The sequence below is a fragment of the Elephas maximus genome, chromosome 2 (assembly GCF_024166365.1).
Source record: "Elephas maximus indicus isolate mEleMax1 chromosome 2, mEleMax1 primary haplotype, whole genome shotgun sequence".
NCBI classification, from domain to species: domain Eukaryota; kingdom Metazoa; phylum Chordata; class Mammalia; order Proboscidea; family Elephantidae; genus Elephas; species Elephas maximus.
In genome coordinates, this window is record NC_064820.1 from 64,736,989 (window position 1) to 64,756,661 (window position 19,673).

The 19,673-nt window shown below is 38.3% G+C and overlaps 1 protein-coding gene across 4 annotated transcripts in view; it reads right to left on the bottom strand.

Moving 5' to 3' along the window:
- Positions 1-19,673, bottom strand: part of PDE4D (phosphodiesterase 4D) — a 1,645,162-nt gene that overhangs the window by 1,569,285 nt on the left and 56,204 nt on the right. For 2 of the 4 annotated variants that reach the window (XM_049857493.1, XM_049857479.1), the window contains 2 exons: positions 4,817-4,911; positions 2,895-3,022 (listed from right to left, as the gene is read on the bottom strand). The exons of the other annotated variants lie outside the window; for them this stretch is intronic. The gene's annotated coding sequence lies outside the window, so the exon portion shown is untranslated. The remainder of the gene's footprint in view (positions 1-2,894; positions 3,023-4,816; positions 4,912-19,673) is intronic. 4 annotated transcript variants of the gene reach the window in all.

Below are 19,673 nucleotides of genomic sequence, written 5' to 3' on the forward strand. Positions count from 1 at the left end.
TACATTTCCTACCTTTCCTACATGAATACTCGCCTTAGATACACAGTTTATTCTGCCAACACTGGCCCACCCACCCGAGGAGGAGGATGCTGGATAAGTGTGGCACTGACCATGATCACTGTCTACCTGAAGATTTCTCAATGCAAATCATGTTAAAGGAACTTTTAACCTACTTCAATGCAACAATAAAATTCCAAGAGTAACTATTTCTTTTTAGTTGAGTGTTTTTATTCCAGTGAAGGAGTTTCTGCTTATTTTGCTTCCCTTAAGATGTTCTCCATTCAAGGCTAGAGCCATCTGCACATCAGTAAGGTGCCAACACAACTACAATTAGGCATGTTCTCAAAATATCACTAGGAAAGTGGCATCTTCGTTATTCTCATCTTACAGATAGAACAACTAAGGCAAAAAGAACCTAAAGAAGATAGCTGTAGAAGACCTTGACCTCAATTAATTGGCTTGCTCCCATTATCCAACATTGTATCTCTTTTATAAAGACATATATTTGCACACCAACTTGCAGGAATAGTGTAGAAGAAGTGGAAAACCACTCAACACCTTTCTGGAGAGTTTTTCTCCAACTGGGTATGTCTGGACAGTCTCAAGTACTCTAATAATGTATTGCTTATGTTCCACCTCGTTTCATCTTCTTTTTGTCTTGCTTCCCTTGTGGCCTGCATTTCTGGATCACTGCCTAGAGAAGATGAGTGATTTGTATTATTCTCAGAAAGACAGAATTCTTTCTCAAATCTTCCTGGTTCTTTTTTTACCCAATTCAAACCCTACAGATATTGCATATTGGCATAGGTACTTGTAAGCAAAAGGATCCTATCACCTCAAATTCTTTTATTTACCCAAGCCAGGTACAATATTTAATTATATTCCCAAGAATGACTGTGAGGTGCTCCGAGATTTTCAGGTATCTGACTACTCATTAAAAAAATAATAATAGTTCTTGTGTTAAATCTGTTAATTATCCTAGTTATTTAAAAATAGGTAATCCATTGTATAACACTAAGAGCTAACTGTTTATGTATATTTATCTACATGCCAAGGAAACTGAGGCTAGATAAAGTTATTTCTTAAGTAGGAGTCCTTGGGTGGCTCAAACACTTAAGCACTCGGCTACTAACCTAAAGGGTGGTGGCTTGAACCTACCTAGAGGCATCATGGAAGGAAGTCCTGGTGATCTGTCTCTGAAACATGAGTACAGTTCTACTCTAAAACACACAGTGTCACCACAAGTCGGAACTGACTGGACAGCAACTGCTCTTTATTTTTTTTACCGGTGGTACAGTTAGTAAGTCATAGTACCATAATTTAAGCCCACCTCAGTCTGATTTCAAAACCCATGCTTGCTTATAGCCATGTTTATAATCACAACATTGTATCTTAAGGTATGGAATGCATCTGTAATTCATTTAACCAAGGTATTTAATAAATGTAAGTACCTTCTCCCCCTTGCAGAATGAGCTTAAACTGTCAAGTCGATTCTAACTCATAGCAACCCTATAGGACAGAGTAGAACTGCCCCATAGGGTTTCCAAGGCTGAAATCTTTATGCAAGTAGACTGACACACTTTCTCCCACAGAGCAGCTAGTGGGTTTGAACCTCCAACTTTTTGGTTAGCAGCCAAGCACTTCACCACTGTGCCACTAGGGATCCTTAAGATGAGCTTACAAATACATAATTTTCATGCTTTCATCAGACTGTATTTCTATTATCTGGTGTAGTCTTATTTTATTACATCACTGATTCAAAAACCATCAAGAATTTTACAGCATAATATACTGTAATATTACCTCATCTGGCAGAAATAGTTCAAACATCAGGTTTATTTTCATTTAAATCCAACTTTCTTCCAGTCTTGAAGGAAAAGCACTCTTTGCACCCATAATGTTCTGTGTTTTATATTGGCCTCGAAGGTGCTAATACATAATGGGTGTCTTAGGCTGGGTTCTCCAGAGAGAGATTTATATCAAGGAAGTGGCTCCTGCAGGCCCCCAGAGGCTGTACATCCCAAGTCCATGACACAGGAAAGAGGAATCTCCTGATGCAGGAAGCTGTGGGGGCTTGCGAACCCAGGATTGACAGTCTGGAAAGCAGTGCCACTGCAGGCTGTAAAGATCAACAAATCTCAAGATCGGCAGGCAAGACCACCGGAAAGCCACCAGCCCAAGTCCCAGGAGCCGGAGGCCAGATGAACGGGAGCAAGCTGCAGGACCTGGAACAACCAAAAGCACCGAGAGGCAAGCAAGAAGAAGCAGGCCCAGGAGGGCGGAGAGATGAAGGCTGAGGGGGCAGTGAGCCACCACAGGCCCCACCCTCACCAGTACCGCTCAGCAGATAACAGCATGGGGATGAGCATGTATCAAATTTCAACAGGGAAGTGATCACAACATTATACAACTGCCAAAACATGGAGAATCATGGCCCAGCCAAGCTGACACACAATCATGACCATCACAATAGGTTTCCAGAGTCTTTGATTTTCTGAAGATGGTAGTGACTGCATGAGAAAGGGGAGGGAGGGAAGAAGGGAAGGAAAGAAGGAAAGATGGAATAAAGGGAGGGAGGGAGGGAGGGAGGGAGGGAGGGAGGGAGGGAGGGAGGGAGGGAGGGAGGGAGGGAGGAAGGAAGGAAGGAAGGAAGGAAGGAAGGAAGGAAGGAAGGAAGGAAGGAAGGAAGGAAGGAAGGAAGGAAGGAAGGAAGGAAGGAAGGAAGGAAGGAAGGAAGGAAGGAAGGAAATAAAGAAGGAAGACTACATAGAATCAGGCACACAGTGGTGCAAATTTGGTAAAAAGGACCCAATGTTCTTTTTATACTTTCTACCAAGCCTACTCATTTCTCCCACCTGCATAAAGCCAGACTCAAATGTGGACAAAAGTAATACCTGTTCTTGTAAACTTGAAAGCCAAGGAGATAAGAGGATTTGGAAGTCGTTTGTTTTAATTTAAAACAGCTGAGGAACTTCAGTTTGGTGCAAGTATCTTGAGGTCCTATGCTGGATTTTTTTCAGCCCTGTATTAAGTCCCAAAGTAAAAAATGATCCGAATGTAATTATCACTTCAGAAAGCAAAGACACAACCAGCTAGTTATAAGCATCCCCCAGCCCACAGTTCTAGATTTTTCTAGCTCTTCTATTGGATTTAAAGTTCACCTTGTCAACCTTGTTTCACACAGTCCTAGAGAAGAGGGAATTACAATTATAAATTACAACTTACTTAACCGATTGCTATCACTTTTGTTTACCCAAACAAGTTTTTTAACAGTTAAAATTTCTCCTCTTTGGAATTTAAGGGGAAAGGGCCACGTGTTCCACACCACACCCCTGTTATATGTGATAACGTGTTTTAGGATTTACCCTAACACTAATCTCCTCAAAGGAAGACTGCAAGACAAAGCTCCTTTACTTCGAGCTGTCTTTGGCTTTGTACTCCATATCATTTATGTATCATTTACGTCATGTTGTCTATAAATTACTTTTAGATTCTTTAGGTAGTTCTTGCATGTTAATCTGTATCCCTAGCAATGCAAGGATAGAAATAGTAGTCATAAAAACAAAATTAGATTCTTATTGAGTATTTTTATGAGTCAAAATTTATAATATTGAGATACACGTTGCCCATATAAAGATAAAGCTATATATCTATGTATATTTTTATACACACACACACAGAAAGACAAGCAACTATAACTTGGTCCTATTATAACAATTCTCTTTGGCTTAGTCCCAAGGGACATAGTCAAGTTAAAGGTTAGTAAAGGGATTGATTGTCTTTGAGGGGAATGAAAAGAGATCATCTGGAACCTATTTCTGTTAGTAAAAATGAGACTGAAGTTCAATGCTCCAGGCAGCTAGAATAACCAATACTAGCTTTTCTAGTTTTCTGAATTCTCTGTCATAAGTATTATAAACAATGATAATAGGGAATAACCAAGAAACAAAGTAGGTGCCTCTTACGAGAAACTAGTTGTAATCCAATTACATGAAATCCAGGTGACAAGTAATCCCATGTGACAGCCTGCACTCACCTGTCTGAAAACATAATATCCCCAAACCAAGATGTTCCCACCTGTACAAATCTAATCTGCCTGTGAGTTTCTGGCCCACATGCTTCAAAATTCCTCCTTGGTTCAGATGCAGGAAGAAGGGAATGAAGTTTGGGTCTTGGGATAATTATTTGGTGTTCAAGCAGACCCATATCAGGCCAGCTGGCAATACCAGGTCATGTGGTAGAAGTACCTAAGTGGTGGTACTCATTCTAGCTGGATGAAGCAACTGGACTCAAAGTCCAAACCGCTAAAGTACCACCACATGGCCAAGATGAATGGCATTCACAAATGTGCATATGTTCTCTCTGTCTTCTTTGACACACACCTGTACTACATTTCCTAGGTACTCCCTGCATTTGGTGGGGCTATGTAACCAGTTCTAGCCAATGGAATGTGAGTAGAAATGATGTATACCATGCCCAGTCCTGGTCCGTAAAATCCCCATACTATCTCTCCTACATTCATTCTTCCCCCATCTGCTGGCTAAATAACGCAAAATGCTGGGCCTCTAGAAGATGTTGAAGCCACTAGTTGAACAGAGTGTGGGTCCCTGAATAACTGCTTGGAGCAGACTGTGCCCTCCACACCCAATCCACCTTGTACTGTGATGTGAGCAAGAAAAAGTTATGTAATGCATTAAGCCATTGAGATTTAGGGGCTGAATTGTCACAGTCTTTATGCTACCTTAACTAATCATACTGCATGACTGCACCTACGATTGGCCAGTATGAATATTAATTAATCACAGTTACAATTTACCTGCAGTAGAAGGTGTCCAGATGCATGTCTGCTGCCAGAACATGAAGTGGCCGTGGTAATAGACACAGCGGTGTTGGACTTCTTGATTTTGAAATCTGATTTACAACAATTTAAAAAATCAGAAAAAGCAGAAGTGCTCAGAGGAAGACTCTCTGAATTCTGGGGAGAATTTTATCCCACGGACTTATCTCATGTAATGTGTAAGATAAGTGCAATTATTTCACAGATGAGAGAACTAGGGCTTAGCGTACTTTGCCCAAGATCATCCAGCCTACGTCTGTCTGCTTAACTTCAAACCCTGTGCTCTCAACCATTACACTCCCTGAGGGCAAGAACTAGACTTTTTTTTTTTTTTTTTAGTTCCCCTAAACACAGTTTGAAGCCCAGAGTAATAAATGCCAGCAGTATGAGTTAATACAGTCTCCAAATTAGGTAGCACATTCTATTCTCAGTGGAAAAATAAACTATATTTGCAAGACCTTTTCACGTCATTCAGTTACTGTCTCTCATACTATTTTATAGGAAGATCCAGAGTCAAAGGAAGTTTGACACAGAAATTTCAACATGCAGGGGGTGGAGGAGGACTTTAGAATGCAAAGAATTTCTTTTTTCTTTTAAAGCAGTTGCCAAGAAGAAAAAATCATTTTAATGGGATCTTTTCAGCAGTTTACTCCTTGAGTATACTACAATACAACTTAATGACAAAAATACACATGGCATTAAGGTAGTAACAGATATAGGGAAAGACAATGAGAAATTTCCTTGTCTACGATCTTTACGTAGGTCAGGTTGAAGGTGAATACTGGAAAAAAAATATATATTTTAAGCTAATGTTAAAGATCGACTTTTTCATATTTCAAAGCAATGAATTCACAATTCATTTTTTAACACACTGCAAAGAGAGGAGAACCTGCAAAATCAAACAGACTCTTAAATTACCTAGAGGACAACTTTACATCCCAGGAAGTAGGAAGCTCTAACAGAGTCACTGTTTCCACAAAAAAGGATTCAGAATGTCCTATGAATAGTTAACCTTATACCAGACACACTTGGCTTCTCAAATTCAGAAGAGCAAGTAAATTAAAGAAAACAACAAAAATAAAAAAAACATGCTAGATGGCTCAAAGGACATGAGTCCATAAAGAATTAATAAAGTTAGACTGTACATTTAAAAGACACAGTCAAGCTCAGAATAAGGAAAGACTAGCATATGCTCTTCCCATATTTTCAAAACACAAAAAAAGGAAAATTCTTTGAAGATCATTGACCAAAATGGAAACAAAGTTGCACTTTAAAAATGGAAATTAATAGCTGGTATGTACCCTACACCCTACATCGTTAGGGAAATGAAGCCCAGCAACAATGACAACAATACCCCCAATCTGTATATACCAGTGCCGTTTATCTTCTTTGTTTAATCAAGAAACATGCAAGTTAGGCAGGATGAGATTATTAACTGATCGATTCACAATAAAGCATAAGAATAAAAGCAGAAGTCATTTTTTTAGGTTTAACATGGGGGAAAGGAATACTGGAGACACATAAAAAATGTCAACATCGCTTTCAGACAGTGCTGGTGGGGATACACACGCTGTGGAAGGCAATTTGGCAATACTTAACAAAATAACAAATGCACATTTCTTTTGAGGTAGCAATTGTACTTTTATAAATTTATTCTACAGATCTACTCTGTCGCTTGGGGTCACTATGAGTCAGAATCACCTTCACAGCACCCAGTAACAACAACACACTGGCATGTACCAAATAGTGTGTCCAAGGAGGTTCAAGGAAGCATTGTTTATAATAGTCAAAAAGTACAAGCATAAATGGGGGTCAGATGACATGATTTATGACGAATTTATACAACTGAATATCATGGAGGCCTAAAGGAGACTGGGGAAACTCCTTACGTATTAATACGTATAGAATCTAAGATATATAATTAAGTGGAGAAAAATAAGGAATAGAAAAGTATATATATATATGTATTTGTTTTTTATTTTATTTTTTACTACCATTTATGTAAGCATCAAAAGAAGATGGAAAGAATACACAAAGTCACTGTACCAAGAAAAATTGGGCAACATTCAACCATTTCAGGAGGTAACATATGATCAGAACAAATAGTACTCAAGGAAGAAGTCCAGGCTGCACTGAAGGCATTGGTCAAAAACAAGGCTCCAGGAATTGGTGGAACACCAATTGAGAAGTTTCAACAAAGAGATGCAATGCTGAAAGTGTTCACTTGCCTATGCCAAGAAATTTGGAAAAGAGATACATGGTGAACCAACTTACAGAGATCCATATCTGTACCCATTCCAAAGAAAGGGTATCCAACAGAATGGGGAGATTATTGAGCAATATCATTATACCATATGCAAGCAAAATTTTGCTGAAGATAATTCAAAAATGGTTACAAGAGTACATCTACAGGGAACTGCCAGAAATTCAAGCCGATTCAGAAGAGGACGTAGTAAGAAGGATATCATTGCTGATGTCAGACGAATCTTGGCTGAAAGCAGAGAATACCAGAAGGATGTTTACCTGTGTTTCATTGACTATGCAAAGGCATTCGACTGTGTGGATCATAACAAATTATGGATAACATGCGAAGAATGAAATTCCAGAATACTTAATTGTGCTCACACAGAACCTGTATATAAACCAACAGGTAGTTGTTCAAACAGAAACAAAGCAATACTGCGTGGTTTAACATCAGGAAAGGTGTGTGTCAGAGTTGTATCCTGTCACTATACTTACTCAGTCTGTAAACTGAATGAATAATCTGAGTAGCTGGACTACATGAAGAAGAATGTGGCATTAGGATTGGAGGAAGACTTGTTAACAACCTGTGATGTGCAGTTGACACAACCTTGCTTACTGAAAGTGAAGGGGACTTGAAGCACTTACTGATGAAGATCAAAGCCTTCAGTATGGATTGCACCTTAACACACAGAAAACAAAAATCCTCACATCTGGACCCATAAGCAACATTGTGACAAATGGAGAAAATATTGAAGTTGCCAAGGATTTCATTTTACTTGGGCCCACAATCAACATCCATGGAAGCAGCAGTCAAAAAATCAAATGACACATTCCACTGGGCTAATCAGCTACAAACAATCTCGTTAAAGTGTTAGAAAGCAAAGATGTCATCTTGAAGGTTAAGGTGTGCCTGACCCAAGCCATAGTATTTTTGATCACCTCATATGCATGGGAAAGCTGGATAATGAATAAAGAAGACTAAAGAAAAGTTGATGCATTTGAATTATGGTGTTGGGAAAGAATATTGAACATACCATAGACTGCCAGAAGAACGATCTCGGAAGAAATCCAACTAGAACACTCCTTAGAAGTGAGAATGATGAGGCTTGTCTCACGTACTTTGGACACGTTATCACAAAGGACCAGTCCCTGGAATAACTATAATTTTGTTGTGTTTCTCATACAACAATTATCGTACACTCCTATGCACATTTGTAAGGTCTTTAAGGGCAGGCGGCATGATTTAATAACACCTGTATTTGTATTTCTTAAAGCACCAGGATAGTAGCCTCTCATTGTTTGCGTGAATGAATTCATTGAGTGAATCCCACTAGACACCAGATATCAGGTTTATTTTCCCCATTTATCTCTTCTGATTTTTATTTCTCTGTTGCTTCTTTCTTGCCCTCTTTGGGTTAACTGAATATTTTCAGTGTTTCATTTCATTTTCATTATGCCCCTTTTATTTATTGTTAGCCCTAAAGTCATCAATAAAGCTAAGTAAGTAAATAAACAGCTGAATAAACAAGCAAATAAATAAAAAGGGCATAAATTTTATGGCTATTCTAGCTATCAGATTTCAGGGGAAGAAGAGAGCTCTTTGGTTGGGATGAACAGGAACACTTCATTCAAGAGATGGTATTTAAAATCAACTTTAAAGATGAATGGAATTTATTCAGTAGAAGAGAGGAAAGGCTTTCTGTGGATTAACGAAAAATTGGCATGTGAATTTGTAAACAGCTGTGAGATTTGACACTACAAGAAATTCTTTACATAAAAATTTTCACTGACTTTCCTACGTGATGAGGATTGAAAGTTTTCTAAATGATTGGAAACCAAAGGATAATGACATTAAGAGCAAATCTCACTGAACTGGGGTTGAGAAACTAGATGTTTCTCTTTTGTTTCAATCTTTGTGTGTCTTAAAAGGCAGAGGTAATAGCATGAATTGGGTAGATAATGCTAACTTTGGAGGTAAATATAAAAAAGACTTAATGGATTTAAATGGGTACAGATAGAGGTAAACTACACTAAATTTTTAATTAGGTGAGTGTCTTAGTCATCTAGTGCTGCTATAACAGAAATACCACAAATGGATGGCTTTAACAAAGAGAATTTATTCTCTCACAATCTAGTAGGCTAGAAGTCCAAATTCAGGGTGCCAGCTCCAGAGGAAGGCTTTCTCTCACTACAGGCTCTGGGGGAAAGTCCTTGTCATCAATCTTCCTCTGGTCAAGGAGCTTCTCAGGTGCAGGGACCCAGGTCCAAAGGACAAACTCTGCTCCTGGCACTGCTTTCTAGGTGGTATGACGTCCCCAACTCTCTGCTTGCTTCCATTTCCTTTTATCTCTTGTAAGGTAAAGGTGATGCAGGCCATACCCCAGGGAAACTCCCTTTACATTGAATCAGGGATGTGATCTGAGTAAGGGTGTTACATTCCACACTAATCCTCTTTAACATAATCTAATCTTGCCTTATTAACCACAGGCAGAGATTAGTATTGACAACACATAGGAAAATTACATCAATCACAAAATGGAGGACAACCACACAATACTGGGAGTCATGACCTAACTAAGTTGACACATATTTTGGGGGAACACAATTCAACCCATGACAATGAGATACAACTTTACTTTTTAAAAGAATATGTAATTTAGATACTTTTCGAGCAGAAAATTTCCAGGGAAAAGGAAACAGGTGTCAAGGTGCGCATGTGGAGAACAGTGTTCAACAACTAGGTAAAATTATTACATCCATTGTGATTACTGCTGTTAATAACTATATCTGTCGAGCAGTTACCAAGTACCAGGCACCTTGCTAGACACCTGACATAACTCATTTATCCTTACAATAATCCCATAATGTTGGCATTATAATTATCTCTATCATATAGATGGAAAAGACGAAGTTCATAGAAATCCTAACAGTTTCAAGTGGTAGAGCCTGAATCCATTCCTAGGTCTCCCCGACTCCAACCATCTCTTGCTCCTGCCTCCAGGTCTCATTGCAGCAACAATGATCCTACACTTTCAATGGGAAAAACCAAGGCTCGGAGGGAAGGGCTTTCCTCTCTCTCCCCAGCTGTCAGAGGTACGTCTGTACATCAAATGAAGAGTGCTAGCATGCTGCAGAGAAAGTGCTGAAAGGGATGCAGTCAAATGTATCTCACTTACCAATGATTAATGGTTGGAGAAAATAATAGCTTACAAATATGAACAGAGTAAGCATGGCAAAGAGAATGAATAACACCACCTGTCAGTCAGTTTGTTGTACTGTGGTGGTTTGCATGTTGCTGTAATGCTGGCAGTTATGCCACTGGTATTTCAAATACCAGCTGGGTCACCTACGGTGAAGAGGTTTCGTCAGAGCTGATAGACTAAGAAGAAAGGCTTTGCAGTCTACTCTGAAAATTAGCCAGTGCAAACCTTATGGATCACAACAGAACGTTGTCCAATATAGTGTGGGATGATGAGCCCCCTAGGTTGGAAGGCACTATGCAACAGCCACAACAATGGACTCTACCATACCAACTATCATGAAGATGGTGCTGGACTGGGCAATGTTTCCTTCTGTTATACATAGATTGCCATGAGTTGGAGGTGACTCAATGGCAACTAACAACAACAACATGGGCTGAGAAACTGGGAAGAGAATCGTGAAACATGTCTGTTATTAGATTATAAACTTCTATACCAGAATCATTTTCTAAGATATACAAAAGAAATTCCTTCAGCCATGGAATAAACTGAACTTGGAAAACTGGCTAAGAATATCCAATACAGATAGTTTCAAATTGTAAAGATTATTGGAACAGTGGCCATCTAAGATGCATCAATTGGTCTCAACCCACCTGGATCAAAGGAGAACAAAGAACACCAAGGACACAAGGTAATTACAAGCCCAGGAGACAGAAAGGGCCACATAAATCAGAGACTACTTCAGCCTGAGACCAGAAGAACTAGATGGTGCCCGGTTACAACCAATGACTGCCCTGATAGGGAACACAACAAAGAACCCCTGAGAGAGCAGGAGAGCAGTGGGATGCAGACCCCAAATTCTCATAAAAAGACCAGACTTAATAGTCTGACTGAGACTAGAAGGACCCCAGTGGTCATGGCCCCCAGACCTTCTGTTGGCCCAGGACGGGAACCATTCCCCAAGCCAACTCTTCAGACAGGGATTGGACTGGACAGTGGATTGGAGAGGGATGCTGGTGAGGAGTGAGCTTCTTGGATCAGGTGGCCACTTGAGACTACGTTGGCATCTCCTGCCTGGAGGGGAGATGAGAGGGTAGATGGGGCTAGAAGCTGGCGAAATGGACATGAAAAGAGAGAGTAGAGGGAGAGAGCGGGCTGTGTCATTAGGGGGAGAGAAATTGGGAGTATGTAGAAAGGTGTATATAAGTTTTTGTTTTAGAGACTGACTTGATCGGTAAACTTTTGCTTAAAGCACAATAAAAGTTTAAAAAAAAAGATTATTGGAATAATGTGTTATATTTTTCAACTAAATCTCTCTATCCTAAATTTCTTTGACATAAGAAGCATTTTAAATTAAACAACCATTAGAACATAAATTTAAATAGCTTAAATCTTCCTTTTTCTAAAATACCTGTTTGGTAGATACAACTAACATGTTTAGATTTCAAGAGAATCTTCGTTAAGATGTTTTAGAAAGTTCACAGCATTTCAGTTGTTATTATTACTCCTAAGGAAACATTAAGATTTACATTTAAAAATTTTATGATATTTTATATTTTTACTCCTTTAGCCAAGAATTAGAATGTCTCCTAAACTCTCCTTGCTTAGAAGTCTTTGATGCCATGTTACTTTTAAGATTTTGTTTTAGAAACTGAAGTTCAATATAGTATTTCAAATTTGGGAGTGCCTCCTCCCATTTCATTTCAACTTGAATAAAGGACCATTTAGGACAAGTTGATTGCTTTTCCATAGCAGAACTTCTTAAGCTTCCATTTGTAAAAAAGAACAAAAAGATAGATCTTTAATTTTTCACAGACTCTAAGTATTAATTTGTAAGATTCAGGACTCTATATCTAAAAAAACTTCCAAGGCTGCTAAGGAAATGGAACCCAGTAGGCATAACTGTTAAGTAACGACAGTTCAGACTATGAAACTCTGAAAAGGCCTGGCAGGGTAGCTCTTTAATGGAGTTTTTTTGTGTTTCTTTTTTGCAGGCAAATCCATCTGAATCTACCACACTGTTGGATATTGATAATTTGTGAATTAAAGTTTTCTGGTTTTTCTAAATCCCTTCCAGAAATAGAGTGCTGATTCTAACCAGATATAAAAAAATTTCTTGAGAATGACAACAATGATCCATTGATCCTTAATAGTACCGATTTATTATGGAATAGGAAATATGCATGCATTATTTGCTCTGAAATGACCAACAGTATTTTACCATTTGGAATAATTTAATAGCCAAGAAGCAAAGTCAAAAATCAGTTAGGTTGTGTTGCAAGTCTCCAATATTAATCCTCAATAAAGATTTTAGATTATTTCCTTGAGCTTTCTGTTAAATATCTTCAAGAAGTGAACAGAGCTTTCTCCTATAGAAAGTACTATACTTTGAATACTAAGGCACTCCACTTCTGTTTAAAAACTAAAAATAATAAGCCAAAACAACTCATGATGTGTTTCAAGTAGCTCTCAAAGTAGATTAAGATCATGATAAAAAAATTCATTTAATCTAGCTCCAGCTTCAAGAGGAAACCAGAAAATAGCCACCCATCCCAAGCCCTTCAGAAATGGAGCCTGATTGCCCACTGCCTTAGCTACTTGCAGGTGGCAGCCATGTTTAGAAGCTATATGAGTCTTCCTGGGCCACCAGGACGCCATTTAGCTAACTGAAGCATACTGAATGCTACCCACAGAACTCACGCTGTTTCTAAAACTACTAAATTAGGTTCAACAAGATAATGAACTAGAAGATGGAAAAATCCAGGTGAGTTTTTGCAAGTGTAGATATTTGACATTTTTCTCCTAGGAATCTTTGCTAATTTTCACTATTTCTCAAATGAACAAGAAACAGGAAGAAGAATATCATGATCACTGTGTAGACAGAGAATAGGGTATTATATAGTGAAAAAATCATGGGTTTAATAGAAACAAGGGTCACGCATTCATGTTCTGATTTGACTGCTCTCTAAATATGTGACCCTAACGCAATCACTTATCTACACCTTATTCCTCATCTTCAATAGAATACCTCCTTTATCTGGTTGTAGAAGCTGAACACATGTGAACCCATCTTAAACTGTTGCTTGGCTCTTTAAAGGTGCTCGGTACACACTGATTGGATATAAGCCTTGGAATCAGACAAATGTAGGTCCAACTCCCAATTCTAACATTTATTAACTCTTACTTCACCAGTCTCTCTAAGCATCAGTTTCATTAACTGTAAGATGTGACTAAATTACCTACTTCTCAGTCTTAAGGGATTAACACATTGTGTTGGTGCGGTGCTGGGACAAGAAGTCACTCACAGACTGCTCCTTTGGAAGGGTAGATTGGTGCTATGCCTATAGCAAGCAATTTGGTAATAGCTTTCATTTAATTTTACTTCTAAGACTTTGTCTTTCAAATATACTTGCATATATATGTGCTCTACTGGAAATGGCAAAAGATTAAAACAACCTAATTGTCCACCAGAATGGACTGGCCATATAAATGTTACAATATATATGCGACAGAATACCATGCAGCCTTTAAATAGGGTTCATGGAGAAAGCATATTTAAGCTTGATCTTAAAGAATGGGTAGAAGTTTGAAAGACTCAGCAGTGATAGAAGGAAAGGTATTCAAAGTAGAGGAAGCAGCAGGAGCCAAGACACAGCAGTTGGAAAAGACATGGCATGTTTGGAAATGGCTAGTAAAGAGAAAGCTGGATGTGAGACAAATATGAAAGTTTTCCACTAGTGGGCTAATAGTAATAGCAAGGACAGAATGCTTACTATGTGTCGGGGTAATCAGGTAGTTGCTATTATTACCCCCATTTTTCACTGAAGCAACTTAGATGAGTTGAGTAATTTTCCCAAGATCACAAACTAGGAAGAGGTAAGGACAGGATCCAAATCTTGGCAGTCTAGCCTCTGAGTACATGTTAATCATGGAGAAAATTGACCTTCCCTGCACAGATATCAGGAAGCAGTAAAGAGTTTTGATCAAGAATGTGGCATATTTGGGTCTCTGATGATTAGGTCTGGTTTCAACATAAAGAATACACTGGAACAGAAATAACTAAAGAGATGAAAGCACATTTAAAAAGCCAATACAATATTAAAATCAACAGGTACAGGGTTTTAAACGAGCACCACAACAGTGGGAATGTAAAGGAAAGTCTGGATAACAGACAACAAAAAGGTGAAATGAGAGAACATTGAAATCGGTTGGATGTGAGAGAAGAATTAGCAATCACAGCTGATTCTAAAATTTCAATGTTGGGTGACTTGAAAAATGGTTGTGTCATTAATGTAGTTTATTTCAAAAGGAAGAATGAAAAATTGGCTCAAGAGAAAAATATATGAACTTATGTGTTAAATTATATAGAATTTCTATGAATATTGAGGTGCTTATAGGACAATCAGGTAGGAGTGTCTAGAAAACAGTAGATTTGAACATAAGAGAGAGGGCTAGTTTGAAGGTGAGGTTTGGGAGTCAACCTGTAGGCATGGTATAGGTTGACATGGTATAATTTGATATGCTTTGCACAGTCAGGGAATTAGAAAGAAGGCCCAAGGAAGAAACAAAAAGTGAAGCAATCAGAAAGATAAGGGCAAAGAGAGAATTCAGTATGACAGACATTAAGAAGCGAAGTCATTTCAAAATTAAGAGGAATTTTAATGGTCTCAAATGTTATCAAGAGCTAAGGAGGATAAAGACTGAGAAATGGCATTTTTCATAATTTTGTGACTGACAGAAAAAAAAGCAGATAATAGGGGACTTAAGACTTCAATACATGAAGAGAAGGTAGAGACAGTGGATATAGATGGACCTTCCAAAAAGTTCAAAGGTGAAAGAAAAGTGAGTTAAAGTAGTCAATGAGAAAAGTCAAGAAAAAAATTTTGTTTTTTGGGTTGTTTGTTTTTAGGATACGGAACTCTTAATATATTTGTAAGCAAAAAGAGGCAAATGGACAGAGAGATTAAAGTTAAAAGCAAAGCAGATTTGAATAAGAAGATTCATTGCCTGGGTCAAAGGAGTCATGATGTAGAGAGATTCTGAGGAGTGAAGTTGAGAGGTTTACGTCAGACGGACATATTCTCAGAAAACAAGGGCCAGCAGTTAAGAGTAGGATGGTGGGTGACACAAAATGCCTGAGAGCAGTAAGAGAGAGAATCCAAAAGTAAACACATCGAGCAACAATAAGAACCAGCTAAGATAAAGTAGTATGAATAAAGGGAATTAATTAAAACAATGCTCGTACTTTCTCCAGCAAAATTTGCACTGACACCTCAACAGTGAGAATTGACAAAGAAGACACAGTGGTTAACTGGCTATCACATACCCAAATATACACTCACTCATTCATTTATTCATCAAATATTTATTCAGTATCCACTGCATGCCAGGCCCTGCGCTTGGTACCAGAATCACTAAAAATATGGCAATATATCAATTTGGATGATATTTGTCCAAGATGAGGCACATCCTTTAATTGAGCAAAATAACCCCCACCCCCACCCCCAGTCTATCTATCCACTCACCTAAAGCCATGCTTCCATTACTTTCAATTACCAATAACTCTTGGTGACCAATTCATGATTTAGCATGTGTTAGGACCCCAATAACTCAAGAAATAGGGCCTATGTTACAAGTACCCTGGGAAACAGAAAAGTATTTGGTAAGGAGCTTTTTATTTAAGGTTCCTAAAATCTTCAAATTTGGTTCTTTAATATATCATTGTATTTCCAAGTTGACATTATGGCTTTCCTCATTCTGTTCTCATTTCTGTCAAACTAAAAGCTGGTCCCTTCACCTCTAACGAAATGTTGTTTTTCTTATGCAATGTTACTTCAATCTCATGTCATGGATTCCCCAGGGCTATATCCCCCCATAACAATGGACACAGAGTAACAATCATAAGACAGTGCAGGACCAGGCAACATTTCATCCAATAATACATAAGGTTGCCATGAGTTGGAGCCAACTCAATGGCAACTAACGACAAGCACAAAAACAACATGCCCCCCCATTCATTCATTTTTTACATCCATTCAACAAGCGTTCATTGAGTGACTGCATATGTCTAGTACAGGGCCCTGTGGTTACAAAGACATGGTTCTTATCCTCAAAGATATTGTAGTCTAGGTAAAAGAGGAAATGTACAAGAGTAATAATAAAATTATAAACTAAATTCAGTGGTTTAAAAAATAAAGGAGAGAAAAAGGAGATGAAATGGCCCACATCCCTGAAAACCGGAAGAGGAGACAGATCAACTAGCTCAATGTTTTTATATTACCAGAAGTCCATCTTCTCAGTTGTGCCTATTAACAAGGACTTTCCCACTGGGAAGACAAAGCTGGTGGTCAGCAGCTCCAGGTTTATATTTTTACTGGCTTAGCAACCCCAGCAGAAAGTGAGAGCCTCTTTGCAGCAGAAGCCTGGGTTTGAGTCTTTTTGGCAAGGCTGGGTCATGCACTCACCCAGAGTTAGTTTCACAGGCACTCGACCTGCGCAGTCTCATGGACCCCCACTCTTCCAATGGCCTTGGGCTTGATTTAATACTCTGCTGTTACCATCTAGAAATAACTAATACGTTTTGAACAAGGGACCTCTCATTTTCATTTTTGCACTGAGCTCCATAAATTACGTAGCTGGTCCTGCAACCAACTCAACTCATACCCCTCAATCTGAGGATAGAAGTGTTTGTTCCTCATGAAAAATGGAAAGCTGTTACGGGGTGGGGGGGTGTTACTGAGCGGAGAAACAGCAGACATCTACCACAGGTGCTGATAATATTTGGGCTAGGGTAGTGGGATTTATTGTGATTGTGGCTATTATTATTGTCATTTTTATTATTTTGCACTATGACTGTAATTTTCTTTTAAATACAAAATAATTTAACTTAAAAAAAAAAAGGAGAGAGTAATCAGCTCTGCTTGAGGAGTTCAGGCAAAGTTTCAGAGAGGAGGCAATTCTTCGATTGTTTCTTAAAGGACAAGAAGCAAATTTCCAGGTGAGCGAAGTGAGTGGGGGAAAGCACTTAAGCAGAGGGCACAGCATGTACAAAGGCACTGAGGCATGAGTCAGCACACTGTTCAGTAAACTGCAAGCAGCTCAGGATGGGTGGGGAGCAGGAAGGATGTGGGAGAGCGGTAAGGGTGGGGGCGGACAGGGAAGCAAAGTCCACTTGTGGAGGGCCTTCTCTGTATGAGCCATCGGAGACTAACTTCCTTCTTATAACCCACTGTTTATTAATGCTTGGGGGTCATATCCCTTTAAAATTCTAGTAAAACTATGAACCTTCTTCTCAGAAGAAAATGCACATTAGCCAAAATAGGATGTATACAGTGTCCGTAAACACTCTGAAGCCCAGGAATTGCTTGGACTTTAGTTTTAAAAAACTATAGGCAATGTGGGGCCATTTTTTAGTTTTTAAAAATGCCTAGAACTATATATAACAAGCAGGAGAGTAATATGATCCCATTTGTGTTTTAAAACAATAACTTGGCTGACTCTCTTGTGAATGGATTAGAAGCAAGTGAGACCAATGTTAGAATGGGTAATTAAGACACTGTGACAACCATCTGGTCAAGAGATCATGAAAAGTATTGCGACGCAATTTTTTAAAAAAGATAAGAGCAATTCAAGCTATCCAATATTAAAATGCGTTATAAAGTTACAATGGTTAAAACAGAGCAATGCTGGCCAAAGAAAGATTAAAAAAAAAAAAAAGATAGAAATAAAATTAAAATGATAGAAAATCTAGATTCAGAATTTTTATTTTATTTTTTCAAGGTAAAACTTTAAAGGGAAAGGATAGATTCATCAATAAATAATTGTCAGGCCAGGAGGAAAATTATTTATAAAAAAATACAAAGTTAAATTCCTGCACTCCCCTACATCAAAATACATTCCAGATGGATTAAGATTTAAATGTAAAATAAAGACACTAAAAAAAGTAATGGAGAAAAATGTAGTTAAAGTGTATGTAGCCTTGGGATGGGAAAGTCCTTTCTAAACATAACAGCAAAGGCAAAACCTTTAAAAGGAAAACATGTAGAGTTTTCAACCACATCCACAAGAATTTCTCGTGTGAAAAGATACCAACAGAAAAAAATCAAAAGGCAACTAACAAACTGGGAAAAATATTTACATTCTAGATAGTCCATAAACACATGCGTTAATATCTGTACTATGCAAATAATTTAAGGAAAATTAATTTTAAAATAAACGTCACAATAGAAAAATAAGCAAGGAAAATTAATAGGCAATTCACGAAAGAAAAAAAAGTCCAGCCTCACTAGTAATTTAAGAAATGCAAATAAACCAGAATGAGATACCTTTTTCCCTATATCAGATTGGCAAAGTTTTTAAAAACAATATTAATTTAGATATGGGAAAAATATGCCTTCTCACACACTGCTAGTAAGAAAATAAATCGAAGAGGGGAAAAAAAAACTTTCTGGAGGGCAATTTGGCAAAAAGAATGAAACCTTTCTAAATAAGTGTACTCTTAAACCTAGCGGCTCTGTATCTAGAAAAGCATCTTAAGGAAATAATCCTGATTTAGCTACAAAAAAAGATACACAACAATTTGTATAAAAGCAAAAAAAATTAAATTTGATTGGATAAATGAATGCTATCTAACCATAAAAATTATGCTGTAGAATATTTAAAGACATGGAAAGATGTTCATACTACTTCGTTAAGTAAAAGGAAAAAAACAAGTTTATAAAATTATGAATCAGCATCGACTCGACAGCAACAGGTTTGGTTTGGTTTATCATACTGGCCTGGCACAATCCCATGACCTTGCAGTCACCCCACGCTAATGTATCTAATATTATTTTAAAGTACAATTCAGTTGTACTGATGCAACAAATGATAGCTAATATCATTAGTAGTAGTAGTGGAGTCCTTGGGTGGCACAAACTGTTAACATGCTCGGCTGTTAATTGAAATGTTGGAGGTTTCAGTTCACCTAGAGGAGCATCGAAAGAAAGGCCTGGCAATCAACTTCCAAAAAAGGAACCACTGAAAACCCTGTGGAGCCAAGTTCTGTTTTGACATACATGGGGTCACTTTGAGACAGAGTCGACTCAATGGCAACAGGTTTCCTAGTAGCAGTAGTAACAAGAGAAAAAAACCCACAACACTAAGCAACAGGCTTATTCCAGTAATGTGTCAGCAACAGAATTCAGATGGGGAGCCGGGTTTCTGCAACCCCTTCATTGGTCTGATGTAGCACCTCTGGTGCTTCATGGTGGACCTTGGCAAGTCACTCACACTGGTCATTCATACTAATCCTGCCCTCTCTGTGTGCCAAGTTTTGGCCCAGAAATCAGAGGGGTGAACACAGAGAGGAAAAGGTATGCAGTTGGACATGGAAACTCTGAAGGGAGAGCGAA